This window comes from Protomyctophum parallelum, assembly GCF_964188405.1.
Source record: "Protomyctophum parallelum genome assembly, chromosome: 21".
Taxonomy (NCBI): Eukaryota; Metazoa; Chordata; class Actinopteri; order Myctophiformes; family Myctophidae; genus Protomyctophum; species Protomyctophum parallelum.
Window position 1 is genome coordinate 27,180,975 of NC_139713.1, and position 15,253 is coordinate 27,196,227.

Sequence of the window (15,253 nt, forward strand, 5' to 3'; positions counted from 1 at the left end):
CATCAGTCAGACACTCTCAGGCAAAGTCTCCTGGTAATTTTGAAGTGATCTTTTGTGCGTTAGCCTTCAGTAAAGTTTAAATAACACAGACTCATATTAATCAGATGTTTCTTAGCGCTGTTGTTGAGGTCTTCTTTTGTATGATAGTGTAACAGCCGGGAATCGAACCCTGGTCTCCCACGTGGAAAGCCAACATCTTAACCACTACGACAATTAGAGTTTTGAGGTAGGCAGGCTGAGGCTGTGAGCCACTGCTAGAATAGCAGTAAATGAAGCTCAATAACTAGCATTACACTTTAGGAAGTGTGGGATTTGAACAACTCTCTGTGCTGAATAGCCCCTACTACACCATCACTCAGTAACATCTGCCTCTTTGTACTGTTGAAGCGATCATTTGTATGTTAGCCTTCAGATAGTAAAGTTGAAAGAATCAAGAGTTGAACATAGACTCACGTTCATCAGAGTGTAACACCCAGTAATCGAAGACAGGTCCCCTGCACTGAAGGCCAACATCTTAACCACTAAGCCAAAGCAACTGCCTATGGCTGAGCCATAGGCAGTTGCTTTTTTCATTTTTTCATTTTTTTCAAATCCTCAAAAATGATGAAAAACGGCGTGCTATAGTATGCCGTACGATATGGGCTATAGCCCATTGTCCAAAATGATAAAAAACGAGGATACATTTTTTTAATCAAAAATAAAAAAAACGATGGGCTATAACCCATCGTTTTTTTCATTTTTTCACTTTTTTTCAAATCCTCAAAAATGATGAAAAACGCCGTGCTATAGTATGCCGTACGATGTGGGCTATAGCCCATGGTCCAAAATGATGAAAAACCAGGATAAAAAAATTAATTCAAAAATTCAAAAAACGATGGGCTATAACCCATCGTTTTTTTCATTTTTTCATTTTTTTCAAATCCTCAAAAATGATGAAAAACGGCGTGCTATCGTATGATCGTATGGGCTATAGCCCATGGTCCAAAATGATGACGTTCTCTCTACCGCAACATACTTAAAAGTATAGCGGTGTATGAGAATGGGTGTTGCGGAGGATGAGAAACATTAACATTGTGCTATAGGAGCAATGGGACTTGAACATAGAATGTCCGTACAGAGAGACTGATCATTAGACCATTGCACCATCAGTCAGACACACAGTGAACATCTCCTGGTAATTGTGTGTGTTAGCCCTCAGTTGGTAAAGTTGAAACACTCCAGCATTATAAAGCTATAGGAGAACAGGGATTTGAACATTTAGAGATGTATTAACTGAAGGCTCACAGCCTCAGCCTGATAACCTCAAAAGTCTCATATCTCCCCTGAGCCATAGGCAGTTGCTTTGGCTTAGTGGTTAAGATGTTGGCCTTCAGTGCAGGGGACCTGTGTTCGATTCCTGGGTGTTACACTCTGATGAACGTGAGTCTATGTTCAACTCTTGATTCTTTCAACTTTACTATCTGAAGGCTAACATACAAAAGATCGCTTCAACAGTACAAAGAGGCAGATGTTACTGAGTGATGTTGTAGTAGGGGCTATTCAGCACAGAGAGTTCATGTTCAAATCCCACTCTTCCTAAAGTTTAATGCTAGTTATTGAGCTTCATTTACTGCTATTCTAGCAGTGGCTCACAGCCTCAGCCTGACTACCTCAAAACTCTAATTGTCGTAGTGGTTAAGATGTTGGCTTTCCACGTGGGAGACCAGGGTTCGATTCCCGGCTATTACACTATCATACAAAAGAAGACCTCAACAACAGCGCTAAGAAACATCTGATTAATATGAGTCTGTGTTATTTAAACTTTACTGAAGGCTAACGCACAAAAGATCACTTCAAAATTACCAGGAGACTTTGCCTGAGAGTGTCTGACTGATGGTGCAGTGGTCTAATCATCAGGCTTTCAGTACAGACATTCCATGTTCAAGTCCTGTTCCTCCTACAGCTCAATGCTGCAGTAATTTCAACTTTTCAAGGCTTGAATAAAAAATAAAAACTCAAAAGCACCAGGAGACATCTGCTGAATGCCCCAAGGTGCCTTGTGGGGCGGCAGTGGCTCAGGGGTAGAGTGCCTGGATGGAAACCGTAAGGTTGCCAGTTCAAACCCGGGCTCCCCCAGAGTTACTGTCAAAGTGTCCTTGAGCAAGACACTGAACCCCTAATTGCTCCCGATGTGCTAGTTGGTGCCTTGCATGGTTTCCGCTGCCATCAGTGTATGAATGGGTGAATGTAATGCACAATCTCTGTAAAGCACCTTGGATAAAGGCGCGTAGCGCCTTTATCCAAGGTGCTTTACAGAGATTGTGCATGCACCATTTACCATTTATGTTAAATTGGACATTTTCATGGTAAAAGGTTAGCTGGACAGGGTTCTTTCAGACATAAGCCCCAACCATTACATCTCAGGAAACAGGGGGAGAGAGCACCGTCTCCCGATGGTCCTCCAGCACCTTGATGTCATGACATGGGACTTGAACCTGCCAACTGTCTGTAGCAGAGGCAACGGGTCAAGCGCTCCACACCATTGAGCCAAGGCACCTTTGGGCAATCAGTAGATGTCTCCTGGTGCTTTTGAGTTTTTATTTTTTATTCAAGCCTTGAAAAGTTCAAATTACTGCAGCATTGAGCTGTAGGAGGAACAGGACTTGAACATGGAATGTCTGTACTGAAAGCCTGATGATTAGACCACTGCACCATCAGTCAGACACTCTCAGGCAAAGTCTCCTGGTAATTTTGAAGTGATCTTTTGTGCGTTAGCCTTCAGTAAAGTTTAAATAACACAGACTCATATTAATCAGATGTTTCTTAGCGCTGTTGTTGAGGTCTTCTTTTGTATGATAGTGTAACAGCCGGGAATCGAACCCTGGTCTCCCACGTGGAAAGCCAACATCTTAACCACTACGACAATTAGAGTTTTGAGGTAGGCAGGCTGAGGCTGTGAGCCACTGCTAGAATAGCAGTAAATGAAGCTCAATAACTAGCATTACACTTTAGGAAGTGTGGGATTTGAACAACTCTCTGTGCTGAATAGCCCCTACTACACCATCACTCAGTAACATCTGCCTCTTTGTACTGTTGAAGCGATCATTTGTATGTTAGCCTTCAGATAGTAAAGTTGAAAGAATCAAGAGTTGAACATAGACTCACGTTCATCAGAGTGTAACACCCAGTAATCGAAGACAGGTCCCCTGCACTGAAGGCCAACATCTTAACCACTAAGCCAAAGCAACTGCCTATGGCTGAGCCATAGGCAGTTGCTTTTTTCATTTTTTCATTTTTTTCAAATCCTCAAAAATGATGAAAAACGGCGTGCTATAGTATGCCGTACGATATGGGCTATAGCCCATTGTCCAAAATGATAAAAAACGAGGATACATTTTTTTAATCAAAAATAAAAAAAACGATGGGCTATAACCCATCGTTTTTTTCATTTTTTCACTTTTTTTCAAATCCTCAAAAATGATGAAAAACGCCGTGCTATAGTATGCCGTACGATGTGGGCTATAGCCCATGGTCCAAAATGATGAAAAACCAGGATAAAAAAATTAATTCAAAAATTCAAAAAACGATGGGCTATAACCCATCGTTTTTTTCATTTTTTCATTTTTTTCAAATCCTCAAAAATGATGAAAAACGGCGTGCTATCGTATGATCGTATGGGCTATAGCCCATGGTCCAAAATGATGACGTTCTCTCTACCGCAACATACTTAAAAGTATAGCGGTGTATGAGAATGGGTGTTGCGGAGGATGAGAAACATTAACATTGTGCTATAGGAGCAATGGGACTTGAACATAGAATGTCCGTACAGAGAGACTGATCATTAGACCATTGCACCATCAGTCAGACACACAGTGAACATCTCCTGGTAATTGTGTGTGTTAGCCCTCAGTTGGTAAAGTTGAAACACTCCAGCATTATAAAGCTATAGGAGAACAGGGATTTGAACATTTAGAGATGTATTAACTGAAGGCTCACAGCCTCAGCCTGATAACCTCAAAAGTCTCATATCTCCCCTGAGCCATAGGCAGTTGCTTTGGCTTAGTGGTTAAGATGTTGGCCTTCAGTGCAGGGGACCTGTGTTCGATTCCTGGGTGTTACACTCTGATGAACGTGAGTCTATGTTCAACTCTTGATTCTTTCAACTTTACTATCTGAAGGCTAACATACAAAAGATCGCTTCAACAGTACAAAGAGGCAGATGTTACTGAGTGATGTTGTAGTAGGGGCTATTCAGCACAGAGAGTTCATGTTCAAATCCCACTCTTCCTAAAGTTTAATGCTAGTTATTGAGCTTCATTTACTGCTATTCTAGCAGTGGCTCACAGCCTCAGCCTGACTACCTCAAAACTCTAATTGTCGTAGTGGTTAAGATGTTGGCTTTCCACGTGGGAGACCAGGGTTCGATTCCCGGCTATTACACTATCATACAAAAGAAGACCTCAACAACAGCGCTAAGAAACATCTGATTAATATGAGTCTGTGTTATTTAAACTTTACTGAAGGCTAACGCACAAAAGATCACTTCAAAATTACCAGGAGACTTTGCCTGAGAGTGTCTGACTGATGGTGCAGTGGTCTAATCATCAGGCTTTCAGTACAGACATTCCATGTTCAAGTCCTGTTCCTCCTACAGCTCAATGCTGCAGTAATTTCAACTTTTCAAGGCTTGAATAAAAAATAAAAACTCAAAAGCACCAGGAGACATCTGCTGAATGCCCCAAGGTGCCTTGTGGGGCGGCAGTGGCTCAGGGGTAGAGTGCCTGGATGGTAACCGTAAGGTTGCCAGTTCAAACCCGGGCTCCCCCAGAGTTACTGTCAAAGTGTCCTTGAGCAAGACACTGAACCCCTAATTGCTCCCGATGTGCTAGTTGGTGCCTTGCATGGTTTCCGCTGCCATCAGTGTATGAATGGGTGAATGTAATGCACAATCTCTGTAAAGCACCTTGGATAAAGGCGCGTAGCGCCTTTATCCAAGGTGCTTTACAGAGATTGTGCATGCACCATTCACCATTTATGTTAAATTGGACATTTTCATGGTAAAAGGTTAGCTGGACAGGGTTCTTTCAGACATAAGCCCCAACCATTACATCTCAGGAAACAGGGGGAGAGAGCACCGTCTCCCGATGGTCCTCCAGCACCTTGATGTCATGACATGGGACTTGAACCTGCCAACTGTCTGTAGCAGAGGCAACGGGTCAAGCGCTCCACACCATTGAGCCAAGGCACCTTTGGGCAATCAGTAGATGTCTCCTGGTGCTTTTGAGTTTTTATTTTTTATTCAAGCCTTGAAAAGTTGAAATTACTGCAGCATTGAGCTGTAGGAGGAACAGGACTTGAACATGGAATGTCTGTACTGAAAGCCTGATGATTAGACCACTGCACCATCAGTCAGACACTCTCAGGCAAAGTCTCCTGGTAATTTTGAAGTGATCTTTTGTGCGTTAGCCTTCAGTAAAGTTTAAATAACACAGACTCATATTAATCAGATGTTTCTTAGCGCTGTTGTTGAGGTCTTCTTTTGTATGATAGTGTAACAGCCGGGAATCGAACCCTGGTCTCCCACGTGGAAAGCCAACATCTTAACCACTACGACAATTAGAGTTTTGAGGTAGGCAGGCTGAGGCTGTGAGCCACTGCTAGAATAGCAGTAAATGAAGCTCAATAACTAGCATTACACTTTAGGAAGTGTGGGATTTGAACAACTCTCTGTGCTGAATAGCCCCTACTACACCATCACTCAGTAACATCTGCCTCTTTGTACTGTTGAAGCGATCATTTGTATGTTAGCCTTCAGATAGTAAAGTTGAAAGAATCAAGAGTTGAACATAGACTCACGTTCATCAGAGTGTAACACCCAGTAATCGAAGACAGGTCCCCTGCACTGAAGGCCAACATCTTAACCACTAAGCCAAAGCAACTGCCTATGGCTGAGCCATAGGCAGTTGCTTTGTTCATTTTTTCATTTTTTTCAAATCCTCAAAAATGATGAAAAACGGCGTGCTATAGTATGCCGTACGATATGGGCTATAGCCCATTGTCCAAAATGATAAAAAACGAGGATACATTTTTGTAATCAAAAATAAAAAAAACGATGGGCTATAACCCATCGTTTTTTTCATTTTTTCACTTTTTTTCAAATCCTCAAAAATGATGAAAAACGCCGTGCTATAGTATGCCGTACGATGTGGGCTATAGCCCATGGTCCAAAATGATGAAAAACCAGGATAAAAAAATTAATTCAAAAATTCAAAAAACGATGGGCTATAACCCATCGTTTTTTTCATTTTTTCATTTTTTTCAAATCCTCAAAAATGATGAAAAACGGCGTGCTATCGTATGATCGTATGTCCGTACAGAGAGACTGATCATTAGACCATTGCACCATCAGTCAGACACACAGTGAACATCTCCTGGTAATTGTGTGTGTTAGCCCTCAGTTGGTAAAGTTGAAACACTCCAGCATTATAAAGCTATAGGAGAACAGGGATTTGAACATTTAGAGATGTATTAACTGAAGGCTCACAGCCTCAGCCTGATAACCTCAAAAGTCTCATATCTCCCCTGAGCCATAGGCAGTTGCTTTGGCTTAGTGGTTAAGATGTTGGCCTTCAGTGCAGGGGACCTGTGTTCGATTCCTGGGTGTTACACTCTGATGAACGTGAGTCTATGTTCAACTCTTGATTCTTTCAACTTTACTATCTGAAGGCTAACATACAAAAGATCGCTTCAACAGTACAAAGAGGCAGATGTTACTGAGTGATGTTGTAGTAGGGGCTATTCAGCACAGAGAGTTCATGTTCAAATCCCACTCTTCCTAAAGTTTAATGCTAGTTATTGAGCTTCATTTACTGCTATTCTAGCAGTGGCTCACAGCCTCAGCCTGACTACCTCAAAACTCTAATTGTCGTAGTGGTTAAGATGTTGGCTTTCCACGTGGGAGACCAGGGTTCGATTCCCGGCTATTACACTATCATACAAAAGAAGACCTCAACAACAGCGCTAAGAAACGTCTGATTAATATGAGTCTGTGTTATTTAAACTTTACTGAAGGCTAACGCACAAAAGATCACTTCAAAATTACCAGGAGACTTTGCCTGAGAGTGTCTGACTGATGGTGCAGTGGTCTAATCATCAGGCTTTCAGTACAGACATTCCATGTTCAAGTCCTGTTCCTCCTACAGCTCAATGCTGCAGTAATTTCAACTTTTCAAGGCTTGAATAAAAAATAAAAACTCAAAAGCACCAGGAGACATCTGCTGAATGCCCCAAGGTGCCTTGTGGGGCGGCAGTGGCTCAGGGGTAGAGTGCCTGGATGGTAACCGTAAGGTTGCCAGTTCAAACCCGGGCTCCCCCAGAGTTACTGTCAAAGTGTCCTTGAGCAAGACACTGAACCCCTAATTGCTCCCGATGTGCTAGTTGGTGCCTTGCATGGTTTCCGCTGCCATCAGTGTATGAATGGGTGAATGTAATGCACAATCTCTGTAAAGCACCTTGGATAAAGGCGCGTAGCGCCTTTATCCAAGGTGCTTTACAGAGATTGTGCATGCACCATTTACCATTTATGTTAAATTGGACATTTTCATGGTAAAAGGTTAGCTGGACAGGGTTCTTTCAGAAATAAGCCCCAACCATTACATCTCAGGAAACAGGGGGAGAGAGCACCGTCTCCCGATGGTCCTCCAGCACCTTGATGTCATGACATGGGACTTGAACCTGCCAACTGTCTGTAGCAGAGGCAACGGGTCAAGCGCTCCACACCATTGAGCCAAGGCACCTTTGGGCAATCAGTAGATGTCTCCTGGTGCTTTTGAGTTTTTATTTTTTATTCAAGCCTTGAAAAGTTCAAATTACTGCAGCATTGAGCTGTAGGAGGAACAGGACTTGAACATGGAATGTCTGTACTGAAAGCCTGATGATTAGACCACTGCACCATCAGTCAGACACTCTCAGGCAAAGTCTCCTGGTAATTTTGAAGTGATCTTTTGTGCGTTAGCCTTCAGTAAAGTTTAAATAACACAGACTCATATTAATCAGATGTTTCTTAGCGCTGTTGTTGAGGTCTTCTTTTGTATGATAGTGTAACAGCCGGGAATCGAACCCTGGTCTCCCACGTGGAAAGCCAACATCTTAACCACTACGACAATTAGAGTTTTGAGGTAGGCAGGCTGAGGCTGTGAGCCACTGCTAGAATAGCAGTAAATTAAGCTCAATAACTAGCATTACACTTTAGGAAGTGTGGGATTTGAACAACTCTCTGTGCTGAATAGCCCTACTACACCATCACTCAGTAACATCTGCCTCTTTGTACTGTTGAAGCGATCATTTGTATGTTAGCCTTAAGATAGTAAAGTTGAAAGAATCAAGAGTTGAACATAGACTCACGTTCATCAGAGTGTAACACCCAGTAATCGAAGACAGGTCCCCTGCACTGAAGGCCAACATCTTAACCACTAAGCCAAAGCAACTGCCTATGGCTGAGCCATAGGCAGTTGCTTTTTTCATTTTTTCATTTTTTTCAAATCCTCAAAAATGATGAAAAACGGCGTGCTATAGTATGCCGTACGATATGGGCTATAGCCCATTGTCCAAAATGATAAAAAACGAGGATACATTTTTTTAATCAAAAATAAAAAAAAACGATGGGCTATAACCCATCGTTTTTTTCATTTTTTCACTTTTTTTCAAATCCTCAAAAATGATGAAAAACGCCGTGCTATAGTATGCCGTACGATGTGGGCTATAGCCCATGGTCCAAAATGATGAAAAACCAGGATAAAAAAATTAATTCAAAAATTCAAAAAACGATGGGCTATAACCCATCGTTTTTTTCATTTTTTCATTTTTTTCAAATCCTCAAAAATGATGAAAAACGGCGTGCTATCGTATGATCGTATGGGCTATAGCCCATGGTCCAAAATGATGACGTTCTCTCTACCGCAACATACTTAAAAGTATAGCGGTGTATGAGAATGGGTGTTGCGGAGGATGAGAAACATTAACATTGTGCTATAGGAGCAATGGGACTTGAACATAGAATGTCCGTACAGAGAGACTGATCATTAGACCATTGCACCATCAGTCAGACACACAGTGAACATCTCCTGGTAATTGTGTGTGTTAGCCCTCAGTTGGTAAAGTTGAAACACTCCAGCATTATAAAGCTATAGGAGAACAGGGATTTGAACATTTAGAGATGTATTAACTGAAGGCTCACAGCCTCAGCCTGATAACCTCAAAAGTCTCATATCTCCCCTGAGCCATAGGCAGTTGCTTTGGCTTAGTGGTTAAGATGTTGGCCTTCAGTGCAGGGGACCTGTGTTCGATTCCTGGGTGTTACACTCTGATGAACGTGAGTCTATGTTCAACTCTTGATTCTTTCAACTTTACTATCTGAAGGCTAACATACAAAAGATCGCTTCAACAGTACAAAGAGGCAGATGTTACTGAGTGATGTTGTAGTAGGGGCTATTCAGCACAGAGAGTTCATGTTCAAATCCCACTCTTCCTAAAGTTTAATGCTAGTTATTGAGCTTCATTTACTGCTATTCTAGCAGTGGCTCACAGCCTCAGCCTGACTACCTCAAAACTCTAATTGTCGTAGTGGTTAAGATGTTGGCTTTCCACGTGGGAGACCAGGGTTCGATTCCCGGCTATTACACTATCATACAAAAGAAGACCTCAACAACAGCGCTAAGAAACATCTGATTAATATGAGTCTGTGTTATTTAAACTTTACTGAAGGCTAACGCACAAAAGATCACTTCAAAATTACCAGGAGACTTTGCCTGAGAGTGTCTGACTGATGGTGCAGTGGTCTAATCATCAGGCTTTCAGTACAGACATTCCATGTTCAAGTCCTGTTCCTCCTACAGCTCAATGCTGCAGTAATTTCAACTTTTCAAGGCTTGAATAAAAAATAAAAACTCAAAAGCACCAGGAGACATCTGCTGAATGCCCCAAGGTGCCTTGTGGGGCGGCAGTGGCTCAGGGGTAGAGTGCCTGGATGGTAACCGTAAGGTTGCCAGTTCAAACCCGGGCTCCCCCAGAGTTACTGTCAAAGTGTCCTTGAGCAAGACACTGAACCCCTAATTGCTCCCGATGTGCTAGTTGGTGCCTTGCATGGTTTCCGCTGCCATCAGTGTATGAATGGGTGAATGTAATGCACAATCTCTGTAAAGCACCTTGGATAAAGGCGCGTAGCGCCTTTATCCAAGGTGCTTTACAGAGATTGTGCATGCACCATTTACCATTTATGTTAAATTGGACATTTTCATGGTAAAAGGTTAGCTGGACAGGGTTCTTTCAGACATAAGCCCCAACCATTACATCTCAGGAAACAGGGGGAGAGAGCACCGTCTCCCGATGGTCCTCCAGCACCTTGATGTCATGACATGGGACTTGAACCTGCCAACTGTCTGTAGCAGAGGCAACGGGTCAAGCGCTCCACACCATTGAGCCAAGGCACCTTTGGGCAATCAGTAGATGTCTCCTGGTGCTTTTGAGTTTTTATTTTTTATTCAAGCCTTGAAAAGTTGAAATTACTGCAGCATTGAGCTGTAGGAGGAACAGGACTTGAACATGGAATGTCTGTACTGAAAGCCTGATGATTAGACCACTGCACCATCAGTCAGACACTCTCAGGCAAAGTCTCCTGGTAATTTTGAAGTGATCTTTTGTGCGTTAGCCTTCAGTAAAGTTTAAATAACACAGACTCATATTAATCAGATGTTTCTTAGCGCTGTTGTTGAGGTCTTCTTTTGTATGATAGTGTAACAGCCGGGAATCGAACCCTGGTCTCCCACGTGGAAAGCCAACATCTTAACCACTACGACAATTAGAGTTTTGAGGTAGGCAGGCTGAGGCTGTGAGCCACTGCTAGAATAGCAGTAAATGAAGCTCAATAACTAGCATTACACTTTAGGAAGTGTGGGATTTGAACAACTCTCTGTGCTGAATAGCCCCTACTACACCATCACTCAGTAACATCTGCCTCTTTGTACTGTTGAAGCGATCATTTGTATGTTAGCCTTCAGATAGTAAAGTTGAAAGAATCAAGAGTTGAACATAGACTCACGTTCATCAGAGTGTAACACCCAGTAATCGAAGACAGGTCCCCTGCACTGAAGGCCAACATCTTAACCACTAAGCCAAAGCAACTGCCTATGGCTGAGCCATAGGCAGTTGCTTTTTTCATTTTTTCATTTTTTTCAAATCCTCAAAAATGATGAAAAACGGCGTGCTATAGTATGCCGTACGATATGGGCTATAGCCCATTGTCCAAAATGATAAAAAACGAGGATACATTTTTGTAATCAAAAATAAAAAAAACGATGGGCTATAACCCATCGTTTTTTTCATTTTTTCACTTTTTTTCAAATCCTCAAAAATGATGAAAAACGCCGTGCTATAGTATGCCGTACGATGTGGGCTATAGCCCATGGTCCAAAATGATGAAAAACCAGGATAAAAAAATTAATTCAAAAATTCAAAAAACGATGGGCTATAACCCATCGTTTTTTTCATTTTTTCATTTTTTTCAAATCCTCAAAAATGATGAAAAACGGCGTGCTATCGTATGATCGTATGTCCGTACAGAGAGACTGATCATTAGACCATTGCACCATCAGTCAGACACACAGTGAACATCTCCTGGTAATTGTGTGTGTTAGCCCTCAGTTGGTAAAGTTGAAACACTCCAGCATTATAAAGCTATAGGAGAACAGGGATTTGAACATTTAGAGATGTATTAACTGAAGGCTCACAGCCTCAGCCTGATAACCTCAAAAGTCTCATATCTCCCCTGAGCCATAGGCAGTTGCTTTGGCTTAGTGGTTAAGATGTTGGCCTTCAGTGCAGGGGACCTGTGTTCGATTCCTGGGTGTTACACTCTGATGAACGTGAGTCTATGTTCAACTCTTGATTCTTTCAACTTTACTATCTGAAGGCTAACATACAAAAGATCGCTTCAACAGTACAAAGAGGCAGATGTTACTGAGTGATGTTGTAGTAGGGGCTATTCAGCACAGAGAGTTCATGTTCAAATCCCACTCTTCCTAAAGTTTAATGCTAGTTATTGAGCTTCATTTACTGCTATTCTAGCAGTGGCTCACAGCCTCAGCCTGACTACCTCAAAACTCTAATTGTCGTAGTGGTTAAGATGTTGGCTTTCCACGTGGGAGACCAGGGTTCGATTCCCGGCTATTACACTATCATACAAAAGAAGACCTCAACAACAGCGCTAAGAAACGTCTGATTAATATGAGTCTGTGTTATTTAAACTTTACTGAAGGCTAACGCACAAAAGATCACTTCAAAATTACCAGGAGACTTTGCCTGAGAGTGTCTGACTGATGGTGCAGTGGTCTAATCATCAGGCTTTCAGTACAGACATTCCATGTTCAAGTCCTGTTCCTCCTACAGCTCAATGCTGCAGTAATTTCAACTTTTCAAGGCTTGAATAAAAAATAAAAACTCAAAAGCACCAGGAGACATCTGCTGAATGCCCCAAGGTGCCTTGTGGGGCGGCAGTGGCTCAGGGGTAGAGTGCCTGGATGGTAACCGTAAGGTTGCCAGTTCAAACCCGGGCTCCCCCAGAGTTACTGTCAAAGTGTCCTTGAGCAAGACACTGAACCCCTAATTGCTCCCGATGTGCTAGTTGGTGCCTTGCATGGTTTCCGCTGCCATCAGTGTATGAATGGGTGAATGTAATGCACAATCTCTGTAAAGCACCTTGGATAAAGGCGCTACGCGCCTTTATCCAAGGTGCTTTACAGAGATTGTGCATGCACCATTTACCATTTATGTTAAATTGGACATTTTCATGGTAAAAGGTTAGCTGGACAGGGTTCTTTCAGACATAAGCCCCAACCATTACATCTCAGGAAACAGGGGGAGAGAGCACCGTCTCCCGATGGTCCTCCAGCACCTTGATGTCATGACATGGGACTTGAACCTGCCAACTGTCTGTAGCAGAGGCAACGGGTCAAGCGCTCCACACCATTGAGCCAAGGCACCTTTGGGCAATCAGTAGATGTCTCCTGGTGCTTTTGAGTTTTTATTTTTTATTCAAGCCTTGAAAAGTTCAAATTACTGCAGCATTGAGCTGTAGGAGGAACAGGACTTGAACATGGAATGTCTGTACTGAAAGCCTGATGATTAGACCACTGCACCATCAGTCAGACACTCTCAGGCAAAGTCTCCTGGTAATTTTGAAGTGATCTTTTGTGCGTTAGCCTTCAGTAAAGTTTAAATAACACAGACTCATATTAATCAGATGTTTCTTAGCGCTGTTGTTGAGGTCTTCTTTTGTATGATAGTGTAACAGCCGGGAATCGAACCCTGGTCTCCCACGTGGAAAGCCAACATCTTAACCACTACGACAATTAGAGTTTTGAGGTAGGCAGGCTGAGGCTGTGAGCCACTGCTAGAATAGCAGTAAATGAAGCTCAATAACTAGCATTACACTTTAGGAAGTGTGGGATTTGAACAACTCTCTGTGCTGAATAGCCCCTACTACACCATCACTCAGTAACATCTGCCTCTTTGTACTGTTGAAGCGATCATTTGTATGTTAGCCTTCAGATAGTAAAGTTGAAAGAATCAAGAGTTGAACATAGACTCACGTTCATCAGAGTGTAACACCCAGTAATCGAAGACAGGTCCCCTGCACTGAAGGCCAACATCTTAACCACTAAGCCAAAGCAACTGCCTATGGCTGAGCCATAGGCAGTTGCTTTTTTCATTTTTTCATTTTTTTCAAATCCTCAAAAATGATGAAAAACGGCGTGCTATAGTATGCCGTACGATATGGGCTATAGCCCATTGTCCAAAATGATAAAAAACGAGGATACATTTTTTTAATCAAAAATAAAAAAAACGATGGGCTATAACCCATCGTTTTTTTCATTTTTTCACTTTTTTTCAAATCCTCAAAAATGATGAAAAACGCCGTGCTATAGTATGCCGTACGATGTGGGCTATAGCCCATGGTCCAAAATGATGAAAAACCAGGATAAAAAAATTAATTCAAAAATTCAAAAAACGATGGGCTATAACCCATCGTTTTTTTCATTTTTTCATTTTTTTCAAATCCTCAAAAATGATGAAAAACGGCGTGCTATCGTATGATCGTATGGGCTATAGCCCATGGTCCAAAATGATGACGTTCTCTCTACCGCAACATACTTAAAAGTATAGCGGTGTATGAGAATGGGTGTTGCGGAGGATGAGAAACATTAACATTGTGCTATAGGAGCAATGGGACTTGAACATAGAATGTCCGTACAGAGAGACTGATCATTAGACCATTGCACCATCAGTCAGACACACAGTGAACATCTCCTGGTAATTGTGTGTGTTAGCCCTCAGTTGGTAAAGTTGAAACACTCCAGCATTATAAAGCTATAGGAGAACAGGGATTTGAACATTTAGAGATGTATTAACTGAAGGCTCACAGCCTCAGCCTGATAACCTCAAAAGTCTCATATCTCCCCTGAGCCATAGGCAGTTGCTTTGGCTTAGTGGTTAAGATGTTGGCCTTCAGTGCAGGGGACCTGTGTTCGATTCCTGGGTGTTACACTCTGATGAACGTGAGTCTATGTTCAACTCTTGATTCTTTCAACTTTACTATCTGAAGGCTAACATACAAAAGATCGCTTCAACAGTACAAAGAGGCAGATGTTACTGAGTGATGTTGTAGTAGGGGCTATTCAGCACAGAGAGTTCATGTTCAAATCCCACTCTTCCTAAAGTTTAATGCTAGTTATTGAGCTTCATTTACTGCTATTCTAGCAGTGGCTCACAGCCTCAGCCTGACTACCTCAAAACTCTAATTGTCGTAGTGGTTAAGATGTTGGCTTTCCACGTGGGAGACCAGGGTTCGATTCCCGGCTATTACACTATCATACAAAAGAAGACCTCAACAACAGCGCTAAGAAACATCTGATTAATATGAGTCTGTGTTATTTAAACTTTACTGAAGGCTAACGCACAAAAGATCACTTCAAAATTACCAGGAGACTTTGCCTGAGAGTGTCTGACTGATGGTGCAGTGGTCTAATCATCAGGCTTTCAGTACAGACATTCCATGTTCAAGTCCTGTTCCTCCTACAGCTCAATGCTGCAGTAATTTCAACTTTTCAAGGCTTGAATAAAAAATAAAAACTCAAAAGCACCAGGAGACATCTGCTGAATGCCCCAAGGTGCCTTGTGGGGCGGCAGTGGCTCAGGGGTAGAGTGCCTGGATGGTAACCGT